The 20,407-nt window shown below is 44.4% G+C and overlaps 1 long non-coding RNA gene across 1 annotated transcript in view; it reads right to left on the bottom strand.

Moving 5' to 3' along the window:
* Positions 1 to 20,407, bottom strand: part of LOC138980145 (uncharacterized) — a 431,218-nt gene that overhangs the window by 136,949 nt on the left and 273,862 nt on the right. The gene's annotated exons all lie outside the window — the stretch shown is intronic.

Genomic DNA, 20,407 nt, shown 5'->3' with positions numbered 1-20,407 from the left:
GGTGACACGGGGGTGGGAAATGGATACCGTCTCTGGGTCTGCACATAAAGTTGACCTGTGTCCATCCCGGCCCGGATTCGAACCAGCGACCTTTCGATCACAAGTCCAGTGCTCTACCACCTGAGCTACCCCCTGAGTTCGTCCCCACGTTCGGCGAGAGATTTATTTCTCAGAGTCAACTTTGTGTGCAGACTCTCCTCGGTGTCCGAACACCCCCGTGTGTACACGCAAGCACAAGATCAAGTGCCCACGAAAAAGATCCTGTAATCCATGTCAGAGTTCGGTGGGTTATAGAAACACGAAAATACCCAGCATGCTTCCTCCGAAAGCGGCGTATGGCTGCCTAAATGGCGGGGTAAAAAGTGGCATACACGTAAAAGCCGTGTGAGTTTCAGCCCATGAACGAACAAACAAACAAACAAACAAACTCAACGACTCAAGAGGAATAATTCAGTCACCAATCAAAACAGAAAAGTAATCTTAAGCTTATTCCATCCCTTGATCTCTTTCACTCTCTGTCTGTGTGTCTGTCTGCATCTGTTTATCTGTCTTTCTGCCTGTCTCTCTCTTTCTCTCTCTCTCTTTCTCTCTCTCTCTCTCTGTATCTGGCTCTCTGTCTGTGTGTCTGTCTGCATCTGTTTATCTGTCTTTCTGCCTGTCTCTCTCTTTCTCTCTCTCTCTCTGTATCTGGCTCTCTGTCTCTGTGTCTCTCTCTCTGTCTCTCTGTTTGTCTTTCTGTCTGTCTTTCTGTCTGTCTGTCTCTCTCTGTCTGTCTCTCTCTTTCTCTCTCTCTCCTCCAGGACAAGGCTACTGGGTGTCAACATTTTTCGTTTGCAGTGGTTTGGGACGTTTGAGACAACCAGCATACATAACAGCCATCCTCAGCTGTTCAAGGGAAAGAAATCCGACATGACATGACAATAAACACTGCAAACTAGGCTGATTGCGTCCCTTGTTTGCTGTGTCTGCTCTGTCAGCTTCCCCTCTCTGTCTCTGTCTCTGGGGCGGGGACGTAGCTCAGTTGGTAGCGCGCTGGCTTTGTAGCCAGTTGGTCGCTATCAGCGTGGGTTCGATCCCCACGTTCGGCGAGAGATTTATTTCTCGGAGTCAACTTTGTGCAGACTCTCTTCGGTGTCCGAACACCTCCGTGTGCACACAATCATGCGCACGAAAAAGATCCCACGTTCACAGCGAAAGCCTCAGGGCTTGGAAAACACGAAGACACGCATGCATCATCTCTCGTCTCCGATTATCTTCATCGTATTTCGATACGTTGACGAGACAAACCCAATGCTGTTAAACACAGCGGGCTTGTTCGAATCAAAGTATCACATATCTTCAAAGTATTACCAATACCTGTCCCAATATAGACCAGTTGGTCTAAGAGGACGTTAAACCCTAATAGTCAGTCTGTCTCTGTATCTGTCTCTGTATCTGTCTCTGTATCTCTCTCTGTATCTGTCTCTGTATCTCTCTCTGTCTCTGTATCTCTCTCTGTATCTGTCTCTGTATCTGTCTCTGTATCTGTCTCTGTATCTCTCTCTGTATCTGTCTCTGTATCTGTCTCTGTATCTCTCTCTGTATCTCTCTCTGTATCTGTCTCTGTATCTCTCTCTGTATCTGTCTCTGTATCTCTCTCTGTATCTGTCTCTGTATCTGTATCTGTATCTCTCTCTGTATCTGTCTCTGTATCTCTCTCTGTATCTGTCTCTGTATCTGTCTCTGTATCTGTATCTCTCTCTGTATCTGTCTCTGTATCTGTCTCTGTATCTGTCTCTGTATCTGTCTCTGTATCTCTCTCTGTATCTGTCTCTGTATCTCTCTCTGTTTAAGAACTGTCACAATGGGGAGGTTCCTTATTTATAGTCTCTGGTAAGTAAACTAACACACACATTCAAACACACGCACACATACAAACACTGGCACACACACACACACACACATACAAACACACACACATACAAACACACGCACACAAACACACACACACACGCAAGCACACACGCACGCACTCACGCATGCACGCACACACACACACACATACACCCGGCCACACACACACAGACAAATACACGTACACACACACATCCACATACATTCACCCTCCCCAACACTCACGCATGTAGCCTACACACACACACACACACACACACGATGCACAAACACACACACACACACACACACACATACAGACACTCACACACACACTCACACACACGTACACACACATATCTAGACGCACGCATACATATCGTACATTCACCGTCACTCACACATGCACACACACACCGGCACACACACACACCGGCACACACACTCTCTCACACACACACACACACACACATACACTCTCTCACACCCACACACACACACACACACACTCACACACACACTCTCTCTCTCTCTCTCTCTCTCTCTCTCTCTGACATTGTTACTCGTACTGTGGAAATAAAACATCGTCACACAGGTTGACACCAGCTGTGTGGCTTTTTTAGCTCTTCAACACCATAATTCTCTCTACACACACACACACACACACACATACTCACACAGGCACTCACAATGCGTCAACAGCGCGCGACGCGCGCCCGAGAGAATGGCAATTTGAATAAAATCGATCGATAAGAACAAGATGCGCAGTCCAAGCCCAGTTTGAGGACTCTTCGCGCAAGTTGACAATATCCGGCGCGTCTGCTTCGAGAGAGCGATGAAAAGCATTGATGTCTGAGGCTGCTACAAACGACAACATGGTGGAAAATAAGCAGACGACATCAATTTGGTAGGGATCTGATATCGAAGCCGTTGAAGGCAAAGTGTGACCGTTTGGATATTCGCAAATCGTCGAATATCATGTGGTGAACTGTGAGCGTAGCAGAAAGAAGACGCAGGCGGCAGCGGTTTCGAAAGAGGTAGGCTATGTTTTCTAATACTCATCGATTGATCGTAGGTCCCTCTCAGCTCTCTCACACATGTGCTTCGCGCGAGATTTTGGGGCAGTGGAACCCTCTTTAAAGATTTCTCTGTATGAAGAAGCCCCCCCCCCCCCCTCCGTTTTGTTTTGTTTTAAGACCCCAAGCTTGAAGATCTTCCCCTCGCAAGACTCACCCCTCCTCCTCCCCCCCCCCCCCCATCCTCTCCATCGTTTTAAGACCTCCCCCCCCCGCAGGGGCGGACGAGGGGGGGTGCACAGGGTGCACATGCACCCCCCCTCCAGCAAAAATAAAATAAAATTGGAAAGCTGATTTTATGACCATTTATAAGTTCAAATGGCACCAAATGGCACCATTTTGCTTCTTTGAGCCAAATTTTTTTCCGGGGGGGCATGCCCCCGGACCCCTCTAGCAAATTCGGGCGCCTCGCGCCCATCACATTCACTTTCGATTCAAAGTGTACCCCCCCTTACAAAGCAACTGATCCGCCCCTGCCCCCCCCCCCCCCACCCTTGTGAGACCTCCTGTTTTACCCCCGTCACCATTCACTACCCCTGCGTTCTCAGATTTTCTTTTAACTAGTTCTGTGAAGGTAAAATTCAAGAACAGTGCACCAAAGTCGTTGCAAGGTAGGCCTACCAAACTTTGCAGACGGAAAGAAGCGTGGCGGAGTGTTGAAACTGTGTTACAGTTGTGAAGGAAAAGGATACTTTTGACTTCGAAATTCGATTAATTCCGTAAAATGTATGTCCATGTTCAACGGGCATATAAGCGAACTTCATACAGAATCTGTAATTGCCCAAGGTTGGGAATTTGTGATGACATTGCGGTTTAAGAAACATTTCAATCCAGCCATTTACACCAACGCACGCATCAACAAACTGATCAACAGCATTAATTTAAAACAACACAGGGTTGAATGTTCGAAATTCAAGATCAGTGTCAATCTGCGTATAGAGTTAATTTCGGACACTGTTCTTGAATAATACCTCTGCACATGTATCCCCCATGTGATAACTGTTAGCCCCTCCCATTTGAGACCTCTTTTGGTCTTACAAGGGCGGTTTACTACTGTAGTGGAGAGCGCTCGTACCGTTTGAACTTCGACCTTTCCCTGGTGTCGGTCTCTGCGCACACAGCTGTTCACTGTGAATAAGGAACGAAGATGTCTGTTTGGTGATTAGTGACTGATTGCGATTATTTTTCACAGACATACGAAGGCGGGGGCACAGGTACGTGTATCAGTAGGGTTGGACACTAGAGTGTTGTGTTTGTGTTTTGAATTTTGGGGTCATCTTTGTGTGTGTGTGTGTGGGTGTGTGCGTGCGTGCGTGCGTGCGTGTGTGAGTGTGTGTGTGTTTGTGTGTGTGTGTGTACGTGTGTGTGTTTGTCCGGTGTGTGTGTGTGTGTGTGTATGTGTGTGTGTGTGTGTGTGTGCGTGTGCGTGCATGCGTGTGTGGGTGCATGTGTGTGCTTGCGTGTGCTTGCGTGCGTGTGTGTGTTTGCGTGCGTACGTGCGAGCGTGTGTGTGTGTGTGTGTGTGCAAGAGGAGTACCAGTAGAAAAGTAGAGAGGGAGAAAGAGAGAGAGACAGAGAGACAGAGACAGAGACAGAGACAGAGAGACACAGAGAGAGAGAGACAGAGAGACAGAGAGAGAGAGAGAGAGAGAGAGAGAGAGAGAGAGAGAGAGAGAGAGAGACAGAGAGAGAGACGTCGACATTGAAACGCACAGAACAATAGGTCCCTGAGCAGCAGAACGGGCCAAGTAGAAAGCTCTCAGCTAATTGCTTAGTTAATCGATTGCTGATTCCTGGGCAGAGTTTTGTCGGCTTTTGTTTAGGCCTAAAAAAAAAATAGGTGTGGTTACGGTAACCCGACCTACCCTATTTTTTGGGGCCGACCCTATAACTTTTTATTACATTTGTCAAAAAAATACCCCAAAAAACAAGTAAACGAGTGCAGAAAACGCAATGAAAGCGAAAGCGCCCGAGTCGCACACTTATTTCCCTGTCAAGTAGGTTTAATTTGTACACATTAGAAAAAAAAAGTAAAAAAAAAAAAAGTGATTGCCTACCTTCCTACCCTATTTTTTTAGGCTATGTTACCGTAACCACACCTATTATTTTTTTTGGCCTTATCACGTCCGATGTATGATTACAAAATTGTTTTGCTAACTTTCACATCAATGGAGAAAAATAAGGAAATATACTAGGAAAGGAAAGGGGAAAAAATTCAGTTGAATTTTTCACTATAATCAATGATAAAGAAAAACAAAGATTGGCTATACAGCACAAACAGCGGACATAATTTGTCCTGTCCGCGCGTTCGAGTAACACAAAAGAGACAGCTCTTTGTTGTCACATAACAGACCATGAACATTTCTAATATTTTAATAATCTAAACCAGAAACAACTGCTGTATGGAAAGCCAAATCGGCCATGGACGCGCGGATCCGCGCGGACTTTTGAGCTATTCTCGTCGTTGATTGGCCAGAATGTCCGAGAAAGTCCGTACAAACCGTGGGAGTTTCAGCCCACGAACAAAGGAGAAGAATCAGTATTTATGAAAAGAAAAAAGAAAAGGTCCTAAGGGCTTTTCGCTCATTTTTGTTGCAAAGAGAAAAAAACAACAACTCGCAACAAAAAGAAAATTACTTCCTCTCTTGCTTTTTAATAATTACGGAATACAGAAACAGGTGGAATAAAAATCGAGTTTCGCCCAAGAGGGATTTCTCGGAATCTTCAATCATGTTTCATACTTCAGCGCAACGCTGACAGACATGTTGACAGTCCTGAATAAGGGAAATAAGCGCCTCGTTTCTCAGCCTTGTGTGATTGGCATTCCTTTTTCCATGGATTTAAACCTTTCTTGTGGGGAGAGCCTGCATTATAGTGCGGGGTCGACAAGAGGAAATTACTCAAGCACTTTACGTTTTCATCCCGGGGAGCTAGTTTCGACAAATTTTGATTGTAACGATTGTGTTAGTGGTAATGGGTTTTTTGGTGTAGTTTTTTTTTTTAGTGTTTTGTTTAGGGGAGCTACATAACAGTGAGAGAGAGAGAGAGAGAGAGAGAGAGAGAGAGAGAGAGAGGGAGGGAGGGAGGGAGGGAGGGAGGGAGAGAGGGGGAGGGGGCATGCGGCTGTGCCGGATTCTTGTCTCTGTAGAATTTCAATCTACCCTTCCTGCAACAGCTCTCTAACCCATCCACCCCGTTCTCCAGCCCCCACTCTCATTCCTCCATTTGTGGGCACTTAGAGGCAAAATCTCGGCCTCTCGTAATCTGTCTCTTTTGGTTCTTTAAATGCACATTTTATTGACTTCCCTGTCGACGCGACTGGCTTTAACGTATGTTGGCAGTTTCTTTTTTGTGTGTGTGTCCCCTTTTCAGCGAAAGTGGCGGCTTGGCTGTGGCAGATTGAGATTTAAAGTATTGACGATGCGCACCACAAGAGCGTTTTGCTTTTTTGTCCTTCTATTTTTGGACGGCTTTGATTCTGCAGTGAAACGTTTTTCTGAAATATATCTTTTTGAAACAGGCAGAACTAAAAAGGGAAACTTGTCCTGCTTGACGTAATAATGAACTACTTTTTGAAGATATAGAGAGAATACTATATGGCTTGCTGTGTCCAGAGACATACTATGTCTCTGCTGTGTCGTACCAGATTTGCACGAGTTTTTTTTTTAAATAATGAACTGCGAGCAAAAGCGAGCTGTTCACTATTTGAAAAAGTAACGAGTGTAAATCTGGTACGATACAGCAAGCCATGTAGTATTCTGTTTATCATACATACTGTACTTACGCAGGGCCGGATCTGGGGGGGGGGGGGTTCCTAGGGTTCCGGACCCCCCCCCCCCCCCCCTGGCCATCCAATGTACCTCTCAGAGAAAAAAAATGTGGACTTTGGACCCCTGCCTTCAGTTGGAACCCCCCCCCCTGAAACGAACTTGGTCCGGCCCTGCTTACGTGTATTTTACTGAAAATGTCCTGCAGTCGAGGCAGCTAAATTGAAGAAGCTTGTTTTGAAACCTCGATCTCTTCTAAAGCCTCGTGCAATCTATTACGTCAAAGTAAAGAAACGTCACTCTGAAAGTGTGGCGTGACGTGTTAGTTCTAAAAATTCATCGAGGGTAATTAGCGAGCGCATTTTTGAGTCACTTGAGAAAAAGTGACTCTATGTAATCGGTCAGTGTTAGTCTGTCCGGCCGGCCGTCCGGCCGGCCGGCCGTCCGGCCGGCCGTCCGTAGACACCACCTTAACGTTGGACTTTTCTCGGAAACTATCAAAGCGATCGGGCTCATATTTTGTTTAGTCGTGACCTCCAATGACCTCTACACTTTAACGATGGTTTCGTTGACCTTTGACCTTTTTCAAGGTCACAGGTCAGCGTCAAAGGAAAAATTAGACATTTTATATCTTTTCTCGGAAACTATCAAAGCGATCGGGCTCATATTTTGTTTAGTCGTGACCTCCAATGACCTCTACACTTTAACGATGGTTTCGTTGACCTTTGACCTTTTTCAAGGTCACAGGTCAGCGTCAAAGGAAAAATTAGACATTTTATATCTTTGACAAAGTTCATCGGATGTGATTGAAACTTTGTAGGATTATTCTTTACATCAAAGTATTTACATCTGTAGCCTTTTACGAACGTTATCAGAAAAACAAGGGAGATAACTAGCCTTTTCTGTTCGGCAACACACAACTTAACGTTGGGCTTTTCTCGGAAACTATAAAAGTGACCGGGCTCAAATTTTATGTGAACGTGACTCATTGTGTTGTGAATAGCAATTTCTTCCTGTCCATCTGATGCCTCATATAATATTCAGAACTGCGAAAGTGACTCGATCGAGCGTTTGCTCTTCTTGTTTGTTTCTATAATGACGTTTGTCTCGGTGACTTTGGCATCATAAGCAGTGGAAAAACAGGTCCCTGCCAGACTTGCTTGACATGACCTCATCTACATGATATACACACGTGTGATTTGAACGATTATTATCTCACGAGTGTCTCTCTCACGTATGTAGGACAAAGTTAGTAAAAACTTCAAGATGGGCCAATTACTTTTTGAAGATATAGTTAGTAAAAACTAAAAGATGGGCCCTACTTTTTTCTTTGCTTTAACTTCATGCAAGATTCTGGCCAAATCAGAGGTCCGTTGATATAGACATCGACATCAAACATTTCTTATACATCCTTATTATATTCATTATATTATACAGTATACATCCTTAGTGATAATTTCAATTCATGTTCACTCGATAGAATCCGGTGTCTGCATTTTTCAGTTCCAAGTTATGCGTCCGTTCTGTTGACTTTCATGTGCACTAGTTTTCAGTTACATTTATCCCCCCTCCCGCCTCCACTGAACAATTTCTGCACAACAACGACGACCAGAAGCCGTATCTTTCAACCCCCAAACCGCACGTGCACATAACAGCAGGTGCTGGCAATTGAAGACAGCACACACATCGTTCCAGCAAACAGTGATAACAGTGTGAGGAAAATGCCAGTCTTTCTCCTGGTGGTCTGGACGTCTTTGTAGCTCGACAAGTTCCATGGAAACGGGCGAGGAAAAATGGATAATTATGAGACGTGTGTCCAGTTATTGACCCGTGGGGGCAGGCGGTTATGGGGGGGGGGGGGGGGTGGGGGGGAGACGAGGGCAGGGATGGTGGGGGTCGAGGGGAGAACAAAGAAACAAGTCGCGTAAGGCGAAATTACTACATTTAGTCAAGCTGTGGAACTCACAGAATGAAACTGAACGTAGTCCGCCGCTAGTGCAAAAGGTAGTGAAAGTGACGAGCCTGTTTGGCGCGGTAGCGATTGCGCTGTGCTTCATAGCACGCTTCACTGTACCTCTCTTCGTTTTAACTTTCTGAGCGTGTTTTTAATCCAAACATATCATATCTATATGTTTTTGGAATCAGGAACCGACAACGAATAAGATGAAATAGTTTTTAAAACGATTTCGGAAATTTAATTTTGATCATAATTTTTATATTTTTAATTTTCAGAGCTTGTTTTTAATCCAAATATAACATATGTATATGTTTTTGGAATCAGAAAATGACGAAAAATAAGATGAAATTGTTTTTGGATCGTTTAATAAAAAAATAATTTTAATTACAAGTTTCCGATTTTTAATGACCAAACTCACTTATTAGTTTTTAAGCCACCAAGCTGAAATGCAATACCAAACCCCGGGCTTTGTCGAAGATTGCTTTGCCAAAATTTCAATCAATTTGATTGAAAAATGAGGGTGTGACAGTGCCGCCTCAACTTTTACAAAAAGCCGGATATGACGTCATCAAAGGTATTTATCGAAAAAAATAAAAAAAAACGTCCGGGGATATCATACCCAGGAACTCTCATGTCAAATTTCATAAAGATCGGTCCAGTAGTTTAGTCTGAATCGCTCTACACACACACACAGACAGACACCACGACCCTCGTCTCGATTCCCCCCTCTATGTTAAAACATTTAGTCAAAACTTGACTAAATGTAAAAACCATGCTGGACGTACTTCGTCTTCGCTTCATTTTTTTTAACGGGTTTCAGAGTGAACTAAATAATGAAAAAGCGACACGTTGTCTTTTGAAACAAAATAAGCCATGTCTTCTTCTTCTTCGTCGTTCACTCTCTTTTTCATTTTGTGATTTGCGTGATGCAGCGCTTTTTGGCACCCAGGGGGTCCCGCATCTCCGACTTCGGCCTTGGACGTTGGTCAGGGGTCCCTCCCCTAGACCAATTGCCTTCCTGGGCTGTTGAGCTTGGTCTGCCCGTGGTTCTATTTCGGAGTTTCCCTTCTCCTAGACTGGTTACCTGCCAGGGTTGACGAGTCCAGTCTACCCGTTTGGAGGTTGCTGAGATGACCGCTTGTGTCCTTGGGCCTCTGTGCCGTCACACCGGTACTGTCCAGCACACCTCCGTCTTCACCAGAGCCCCGTTAGCCAGCAACCAACCTGTCCGCCAAGGGAGAACCCTACCAGTATACTTCTCACAATGAAAAATCACCCCCACGTTTTAGGGACAGTGAAATTTCAGCGATTTTCTTCCGACGGCATAGCTTGGTTCTGTTTCACCACCATACCACGATGAGGAGGGGATGGTCTTTATGGTGGAATAAGCCATGTGACCAAGTTCGTGTTCTTGTTCTTCAAATTGAATCTCCTCGTTTGTTTTACTGTACTTATTGATGACAAAAATAGATTTGAACTAGCAGTCTGAAATATAAAAGCAAATTTGTTATTAATGAAATATTGCATTTGTGGTTCAGAGTGAAATAAGCAGTGAAACAGCGACATGTTGTCTTTTGACACAAAATAAGCCTTGTGACCAAGTTCTTCTTCTTCTTCGAATAGAATCTCACGGTTTGTTTCACTGTACTTATTGATGACAAATACAGATGTAAAACAACATGTAATATTAAAGCAAACTAGTTATTCATGAAATATTGCTTTTTTGGTTCAGAGTGAAATAAACAGTGAAACAGCGACATGTTGTCTTTTGACACAAAATGAGCCATGTGACCAAGTCCTTGTTCTTCTTCTTTAGATTGAATCTCCTCGTTTGTTTTACTGTGATGGAAAAATAGATTTGAACTAGCAGTCTGAAATTTAAAAACAAAGTAGTTATTAATTAAATATTGCATGTGTGGTTCAGAGTGAAATAAATAGTGAAATATTGTCTTTTGAAACAAAATAAATCATATAACCAGGTTCTTAAATTCTTCAAATGAAATCTACTGGTTTGTTTTACTGCAGAACTCAACGTCAGAAAATTGTCCGATACTTAGATGGCTTTTAGAGCCTCCTTCTTCTTCTCGTTCGCTGCTTTTAGAGTGAAAGTGTAAACGTGCTTTTCAATGTCCAGCTTTAGGTGGGGACTGATTTAAAACATACGTTAAACGTAAAAGACAACCGTCTGATTGGAAGTCAGATTTTATTTCGCTTAGTTGGCAGACATTTATATAAACCCAGCTTCGAGTTTAAAGCAAAAACTGGAAGAGTGAGTTGTAGGCACAAGCTGATGCTTTGTTGGTTTTGAGTACCTGTCACTGTGCCTTAAGCTGGAATTCCGGTAATTTAATTAGTGCTCCGGCAGGCAGGAAGCGTGCAGAAACAGGCCTGTACAAAAGAAGAACAAAGGTTAACAAGTGTTTGCATTAAACAGAGATTTCCGGTATTGTATAGGTGTTCATTTTGGAAAATAACGGAGATGAAATCATCAACCGAACAATTAATCGTGCCGGTTTGGGCTACAGCTGAAATTAAAGCCGTTGCTTTGATATTAAGTTATCCTTCATCTTGAGTGACTGCCTTGAGATCATATCCGTTGTGCTGTACTTTAAAAAAATAAAAATAACGGACCACCTGTTTACTATGATAACACAGCGAACATGATCCTTGAATGGTTATGTCCAATGGAATTAGGGCCCAGCTAGTCCTTTTTGGGTACAGAATTTAACTAACTTGGACATTTACCACAAATGAATAGCCTGGATGCTCTCTGAACGAACATTGATGTCTGTTTGTGAAATGAACTCATATTTTTTTTCTCACTTGAAACTACCCACATTGAAGCTAGGCAGTTAGTTTTGAGTATAAGTCCAAATGTAGGGATGGTTTCATCCCAAGGAAAATCCTAGATAGATCTGAGATGGTGGACAATAAAGTGTTGTTATTGTTATTGTGATCCAACTCTTTCATACCAGAGGACTTTAAAGGACTCCGAAAACAATTGGCTCTGTTTTCATATTTCACAATTTTACACAAAGGGAAATATTCTGTGCTTTGTTTTGACGAGCGTGCTTATACTGAGGGCGGTGGCCACAAACCGACCAACCGCGTTGACTTGAAAGGCGAACGAGGAATTCATTTATGTGGGAGGCGAGCAGGCTGTCGTCCACTGGAAGACAGACAGGAGGATGGAAGGAGGCATTGAACGAGGATGAGACGCTTGACGCTTTGACACTTTATTGTCATTAGCTAATAACAGCCTTATAGACAAGGTAAAACAACGATTTCTGCATCATTCATAAAAGGGGTAAAAGGACGAATGAACAAAACATTAATAACAACAAAAACATAGCAAACTAGTTTATGAGTACGAACGAACACACCGACACGAAAGCCATAGGTAAACAAAAATATCTAAGACTAAGGGTAAAAAGCAAGGTATAGTATGTACACACAACGGAAAATACTGATCCTACAGTTAACACACACTCATAAAATCAATCAATCTGCAGACCACAAATATTTACGAGGATGAGAGAAAGAGAGTGCGTGAGTGCGGGAGGAAGGGAGGGAGGGAGGGAGGGAGGGAGGGAGGGAGGGAGGGAGGGAGGGAGGGAGGGGTGGAGAGAGAGAGAGAGAGAGAGAGAGAGAAAGAGAGAGAGAAAAAGAGAGAGAGAGATGTGTAAAGCAATGGACAGTAAATGCACATGATGAGGGACCAACAGTAAAACTCTAATTTAAGCTTTGATGTGTTAAAAACAGTGTGTTAAAAGCTAAGGACAACAAGCAAAGAAAGGAGAAAACGAAGACGACGACGAAGAAGAAGAGGAAGAAGAACAAGAACCAGAAAAACAAGAAGAATAAGAAGAAAAAAAGGGGGAGGAGGAACACAAATATATCTGAATCAAATTGCATGATTTAGCCCAGACGTTGCTCATCGGTCACTGTCGCAAAGACAACAGTTGAAATGACCGATCTTCTTGGTAAGAAGTCAACGTAGAAGGACATTAAAAGAAAGCGAGGAGTCAGAGGAAGGCGACCATGAGGCGGAAGATTAAAAAGCAAGGAAGGAAGACCCAACGCCTGTTGCCAGGAGTTTTTGCGGGCAAGGTGCCGAAATAGCTATACAAGTTCAGAAAATTTTCCATTGTACAAAGCAATATTTGGCGTCACATTCCCTTTTAGATTGAAAACAAAAATTCGGCAGAAGGGCCAAAACAATTGCAACATTTTCGGCAATTTCAAAGACGTTTCGGCATTTTGCTGGCTGTCGAACTAAAACGACATCCCTACCCAAAGAAAATACGGGTTGAATAAGTCGCTAAAAATATTGGACAGCGGGTTTTCTTGTGACATAGGAACATCACTCACGCAGTGCAGTTTTCATAACTGATACTTGGCTTTTGTGGGAGTACCAGTGCAGTCAAGAAAAGATTATAACTCTTTTCTGAAAGCTACAACCTAGGAAAGAACAAGTGGTAAAGATGGCGTATATCATGCCCAGTTTGATGTACATGTACAGACACCAGCGATACGGAGCACCATTTCCACAATCTCTCTCTCTTCTGTCTCTGTCTCAGTCTTTAGCTCCCTCTCTTTCTCTCTCTCTCTCTCTCTCTCTCTCTCTCTCACTCTCTCTCTCACACTCTCTTTCACTCTCACTCTCTCTCTGTTTGTCATACTGACTGTCTCTTACTTCGTCTCTCTTTCTGTGTCTCTGTCTGTCTGTCTGTCTGTCTGTCTGTCTGTCTCTCTCTCTCTTTCTCTCTCTTTCTCTCTCTCTCTGTCTCTGTCTCTCTCTGTCTCTCTCTCCCCCCTCTCTCTCTCTCTCTCTCTCTCTCTCTCTCTCTCTCTTGTTTTTGTTTTTGTTCTTCCCCCATTCCCCTTGGTTTGTATAATGGGTCTGTGGCCTTAGTACAATAAACCGTTCTGAGTTCTGAGTTCTCTCTCTCGTAAAAAGTCAGAAGCAATAGGGTGCAGAGGACTAAAGGAAAACAATGCCTACACGTATCCACCATTGTTTTCTAGAATAACACGCCTCTCTTTAGGGGACAAATGCAAGCATCAGAAAAGTTGTACCTTTTCTAGAATGATCAGTTATTTTGTTTCCTACAAATGCAGCAGCACAGCCACATAAGCCATACTCTTTCTAGATTGGTCTGTAGTTGTTTTCTTACAATTGCAGCTCTCAGCAGCACAAAACAGATATCCTTTCAGGAATGGACTGTTGACTTTCGCAGATTGCAGCCGAGAAGCGCGACCTCACAAACACACAGAGTTTGCCGGAGGTAGTGGCGGGAGGTCGGGATGAAATGACTTTACAAATCTCCCAGCGTGCAGATATTGACTGCTACATTTGTCAAGCTCGACAGCGGGGGATAGAAGAACTCAAGCTCTGTGATGGCATAGGCTCCCTAGATTCTATCGAGGGCGGAAGTGGCAAACGGAACTCGATGAAACAGATCCACGAATGACTTAAAACTCTCGCTTGGATGGACGTTAGTCGTTGATATTAAGTTCTCGTGATAGTGAACTACATGATCGAGTAGTCGACATGTCGCCCCCCGCGGGTTAGGGGGAGTCCCATATTGGTTGGGACGAGGAAGAATTTACCCGATGCTCCCCAGCATGTCGTAAGAGGCGACTAACGGATTCTGTTTCTCTTTTTACTTGTATAGAATATAGTCAATTTTTTAAAGATTTTAGTCAAGCAGTATGTAAGAAATGTTAAGTCCTCTGTACTGGAAACTTGCATTCTCCCAGTAAGGTAATATATTGTACTACGCTGCAAGCCCCTGGAGCACATTTTTGATAAGTGCTTTTGTGAACAAGAAACAATTGACAAGTGGCTCTATCCCATCTCCCCCTTCCCCCGTCGCGATATAACCTGCGTGGTTGAAAACGACGTTAAACACCAAATAAAGAAAGAAAGTCGACATGTGGGATGGACGGGCGGAATTCTTTGGCGAGGTCTTTCAATTAAGTCATGATTAGCATTCCATGTTCCGCAGTTCCCGATCAACTGTCAAGCTGCGTGTTTGTCATTTAGCAGTAACATTGTCAACACCTTTAATTTGAATAAAGGGGGGTCCAAGGACTGTTATGCCGGGGTGGAAGTAGAGATAAGCGCCTACTTCCCAAGAAATGCTCCTTATGGCTTCGTGTCTTCAAACACCTCTGACAGTCAAATCCAGCTCCTGGCCTTCACGTGGCGGGCCCTGTCTTCGACTAACAGGCGGGTCCCTGGCGCCTAAAACCAGCTGCTTCGGGCAGATGGGGCTCGTCAACCTTGGATGGTCGCTCATCTAGGAGAAGGACAACTCCGATTTCAAAACCCGCACTGCCTTGTGTGCGCCTTGGGAAAGGCAAAGGCTACGAGAAGGAAAACTTCGACAACAAACCCGGGTAGAGTGGACTCGACAGCCCAACAAGGCAGCTACTCTTGGGGAGGAGGCAACCCTGAGTAAGAACCTCAACCACCGAAGACGGAAGACAGCAGCCAACTTGGCGTGGGGAGAAAATCGGCTGTCTACGCTTCCACGATAATATGGCCGTACAATTATCTTTGAGAAGACATCGAACGCAGAAGAAGAAGAATAAAGGAAACAAGAGAAGCAAGGGCTTCGTTTTAAAATTGTCGCATGCGGCTCATTAGTTTGCAATCCACGTTCCGCAGTGCCGCTTCTTATCCATTCAATTAGACAGAACTTTATTAGACGGTGTTCGGAAAAACCCCACAACCTCTTTCCACTTTTTGTGAATTGTCGAAGTGTTGCTCAAACTTGGAAATACTGGGTAAACGTCACGTGACATTGTAGGCCAACCACTAGCGAGCGGCATGTCTCCACACGTGCCGTCAGCACGTGATCTCTGCTTATAAAACCATAGGAACGCCTGACATCCCTGTTAAAATGAGCTCCTATCTGTGCTTTCCGCAATGTCACTCGATATAACGCCGCGCTATTTTTTTTTATTGTCTCCATCTTTCTGTCTTATAGTTATACGTAGTTATAGCAGGGACATATTGTAAGACTAGGCGTGAGCCTAAAATCTCCATCCTTGAGTAATAAAGCTCGTTCGTTCGTTCACAATGAGCATCGCCGATGAGATCGCGCCCCTCAGTGCGTACACATATCATCTCGCCGCTCGCTAGTGATTGGCCTACAAGGTCATGTGGCTTTCTTTGCCTCAGTTTTTCCAAGAAAACAACTTCTACAACCCATCAAACCCGACAAAGTTATTTCTGGAGTTCGTGACGACTGGTTTGCTCGCTAGTGACTGAATTGTGATGTCCAAGTGAAATAGACTGCGCTGGTCAGTTTGCCGTGCGCCTGACCACTGCGCTTGTAAACTGTCGCTTAGTGCGAGAGGAGATCAATAATGTCACAATTTCATTCTATGTCGATTCCCACAACACTACGCCCAGCCCTTTGTCATTCAGTGGCCTTTGGCGTGGACAGCAGCTTTAAATGTGAAGAACACACTACTGCGCTTTTAAATTGTTGTATGGGTCGAATAGAGATCAATAAAGACACCTCATAATTTGCACTCATTGGGGGGCACGGGTAGCTCAGATGGTAGAGCACTGGACTAAGGTCGCATGTTCGAATCCGGGCGGCCCGGAATGAGTCGCATGTCACCTTTGCATGATTTTCACATTTGTACATTTTCCTAAAGAGTTTTTTATGCTCTATCCAGTGGTGAAAACCGTTTTAGAAAAGAGCGAAAACTGTTTGAGTTATAAGCCTGTGACTAAGGTGACCCTCACACTGTTACCAGACACTCCCCGGACTTATTATAAGCCTAGCGCAGAACCGCGCGAGGTGACATGCGACTCATTTCGTGGTGGAGGGTCACTAATTCTTTATGTGCAGACCCAGAGACGGTGTCCATGTCCCTCGGTCATTCTGCCATAAGTGCAGATGACAGATGCCACCTAGTACCTACACACGCATACACTTGTGTATCTCATCGAAAGTCGGGTTAAAACCCGGGAACATGCCCCCAATGGCTTTGTCGTGAGGGCGTAAAACTTGAATTTCTCTCTCGCACTCAGATTTCCATAACACTCGTACCGCTTCTCATTCTCACTCATAGCTGCGGTGGACAGCATCTTTCAATGCGAAGAACGGACTGTGCTTTTAAATTGCCGCTTGTGGGGAGTAGGGATCAATAAAGTCATAATTCGCATTCCATGTTCCACTATCCCTCTTCCATTGTCATCGAGAGCATTCTAGTGGAATAGAGGACTGTTTGAATTTGCTGTCCGCAGCCGTGCAATTGTTGTTCCTCTTTGTTTTGGTGCGTTAGGCAATGTTATCCGCTTTCCCCTTGACCGGGCTTGTCTTAACCTTTCGGGTTGTCGGTGATGTCTGTTCGTGTCTGTCTGTCTGTCTGTCCGTGTCTGTCTGTCCGTCTCCCTGTCGCTCTGGGAGGACATATTGGAAGAAAAAGTGTAGCCTTGAACATATTTCCATCATCTGTCTCTGCTCTCTCTCTCTCTCTCTCTGTCTCTGTCTCTTTCTCTCCCTCTCTGTCTCGCTCTCTCTCTCTCTCCCTCTCTCTATCTATCTCCCTCTCTCTCTCTCTCTCTCTCTCCATCGCCTTCTCTCTCTCTCTCTCTTCCTCCCTCTCCCTCTCTCTCCCTCTCTCTCACTCTCTCTCCCTCTCTCTCACTCTCTCTCTCGCTCTCTCTCTCTTTCTCTCTCTCACTCTCCCTCTCCCTCTCCCTCTCCATCTCTCTCTCTCTCTCTCTCTCTCTCTCTCTCTCTCTCTCTCTCCAACCCTTTCCATTTGATTATGCTGTAGCAGCCATTCGATGCCCGACTACTCTCGAATTCCATGGTGCATTCTCTTCCTGTGTCTTCTACTTACTTACATTTCTCCCTCCCCACCGTCTCTCCCTCACTCCTTCACCCCCCCCCTCCATCTCCGTTCTTGTCCGTCTACACATCTTCCTCTTTCTTTAGGCCAAAAAGAAAAATATGTCTGTTTTCGGTAACATCGCCGAAAAAAATAGGGTCGGTCGGTCGGGTTTTTTTGTTTTGTTTTTTTAATTAATTTTTTTTACGTTACAATTATTTAGCACATGTTTTTGACCTAGATATATTGAAACTAAATAAAGTATACTTGACTTCATATATGTTTTTTTTGGGGGGAGGGGGGGGGGGGGGGGTGGTGCGAAAAGCGAAAAAACCCTTTAGGGTCGGCGCTTAAAAATAGGGTCGGTCGGGTTACCGGAAACAGACATATTTTTCTTTTTGGCCTAACCCGTCTCTTCGATTCAGCCAGCCTGTCCTTGCCAATAGCTAACGTATAACCGATGTCTCTGAACTTCCACGGGACATTTTCATTCTGTGTCTTATACCAACCTACATGTCCCCCCCCCCCCCCACTCCCTCCCCCCCCCCCCCCCCCAATATCCGCTCTTGTCCGTCTACCCGTCTTCCTCTTTCTTAACCCGTCTCTTCGATTCAGCTAGCCTGTCCTTGCCAATAGCTAACCGATGTCTCTGAACTCTCACGGGACATTTTCATTCTGTGTCTTATACCAACCTACATGTCCCCCCCCCCCCTCAATATCCGCTCTTGTCCGTCTACCCATCTTCCTCTTTCTTAACCCGTCTCTTCGATTCAGCTAGCCTGTCCTTGCCAATAGCTAACCGATGTCTCTGAACTTCCACGGGACATCTTCTTCCTGTGTCTCCGGCAGCTCCTTCCGTTACTCTCCGACTTGTGCCTGGTTTCGTCTCTCACTGCGCATGACATCTCGCCATAGCGCTCCTTCTTTTCTTTCTCTGTCTAATTCCCACATCCCTTTCACTTTGTCTGTCTGTCGATTCAGGACGGGGCCTGTTGATGTCTGTCTTTGTTTCCCCTTGGGAGTTTTCTTTCTCAGTCTCCCTGAATTGCCCCTCCCATAATCATAATGTTCTTTCTCTGTCTAATTCCCACTTCCCTTACACTTTGTCTGCCTGTCTGTCGATGCAGGTTGGTGACCGATTTCTGTCTTTGTTTTCGTTAGGATTTGAATGTCTTTGTCTGTTTCCTTTTTATATTTAGTCAAGTTTTGACTAAATATTTTAACATCGAGGGGGAATCGAAACGAGGGTCGTGGTGTATGTGCGTCTGTCTGTCTGTGTGTGTGTGTGTGTGTGTAGAGCGATTCAGACTAAACTACTGGACCGATCTTTATGAAATTTGACATGAGAGTTCCTGGGTATGAAATCCCCGAACGTTTTTTTCATTTTTTTGATAAATGTCTTTGATGACGTCATATCCGGCTTTTCGTGAAAGTTGAGGCGGCACTGTCACGCCCTCATTTTTCAACCAAATTGGTTGAAATTTTGGTCAAGTAATCTTCGACGAAGCCCGGACTTCGGTATTGCATTTCAGCTTGGTGGCTTAAAAATTAATTAATGACTTTGGTCATTAAAAATCGGAAAATTGTAAAAAAAAATAAAAATTTATAAAACGATCCAAATTTACGTTTATCTTATTCTCCATCATTTGCTGATTCCAAAAACATATAAATATGTTATATTCGGATTAAAAACAAGCTCTGAAAATTAAATATATAAAAATTATTATCAAAATTAAATTGTCCAAATCAATTTAAAAACACTTTCATCTCATTCCTTGTCGGTTCCTGATTCCAAAAACATATAGATATGATATGTTTGGATTAAAAACACGCTCAGAAAGTTAAAACAAAGAGAGCTACAGAAAAGCGTGCTATCCTTCTTAGCGCAACTACTACCCCGCTCTTCTTGTCAATTTCACTGCCTTTGCCATGAGCGGTGGACTGACGATGCTACGAGTATACGGTCTTGCTGAAAAATGGCATTGCGTTCAGTTTCATTCTGTGAGTTCGACAGCTACTTGACTAAATATTGTATTTTCGCCTTACGCGACTTGTTTTCGTTTCCAGTCTCACCTCTCACTATCCCGCCCCTTCTTGTCTTTCTCTGTCTAATTCACACATTCCTTTCCCTTTGTCTGTCTGTCCGGCGTTGCAGACCGTTGCCTGATGTCTGTCTGTCCGGCGTTGCAGACCGTTGCCTGATGTCTGTCTTTGTTTCCTTTGGGATTTTTTCTTTCTCTGACTATTTTCGTGTGCAGTCTCCCTGGATTGCCTCTCCCATGTCTTTCTTTCTCTCTCAATGACAGATTGCATGAAGAGGCCTAGCCTTACATCTTTATCCTTGTAAAATAAAGTTCAGTCTCAGTCTGAGTCTCTTTGATTCACTCAGTCTGTAGTTGCCATTCTGTTTATAACTACTACTTTATTTCATGGGGCGATTTCTTCATGTGTTTCCTTTCTCGCTTCTCCATTTTCATCTTCGTTTCATCTCCCACTCCACATACCCCCCCCCCCCCCCCCGCCCACCCCGCCACCCCCTGCTTTCCTCGACCCTACCACCTTCCCGCCCTGTCGCACACTCGACCACTCCTCTTTCTCTGCTTTGCTTCATCACCTCACTTTCATTCAGTCAGTCTGTCGATGCCGGTCGTTGCCTGATTTCTGTGTTTGATTCCACTGGGAGTTTTCATTCTCATTCTCCTTCCTTTCCTCTTCCCGTCAGTCTCCCGCACTCCAACCCCCCCCCCCCCCCCCCCCAGAGGTCAATCTGTTAATGCTGAGTGCATGATTTCCGACCTTGGTTTCTGTCTCGGGTCACTTACATTCGGTCAATCTGTTAATGCCGCTGAGTGCATGATTTCCGTGTTTGATTC

The sequence above is a fragment of the Littorina saxatilis genome, linkage group LG11 (genome assembly GCF_037325665.1).
Source record: "Littorina saxatilis isolate snail1 linkage group LG11, US_GU_Lsax_2.0, whole genome shotgun sequence".
In the NCBI taxonomy this organism is placed as follows: domain Eukaryota; kingdom Metazoa; phylum Mollusca; class Gastropoda; order Littorinimorpha; family Littorinidae; genus Littorina; species Littorina saxatilis.
Note: the sequence above shows the minus strand (reverse complement) of the source record. Positions and strands in the feature narration are given on the sequence as shown.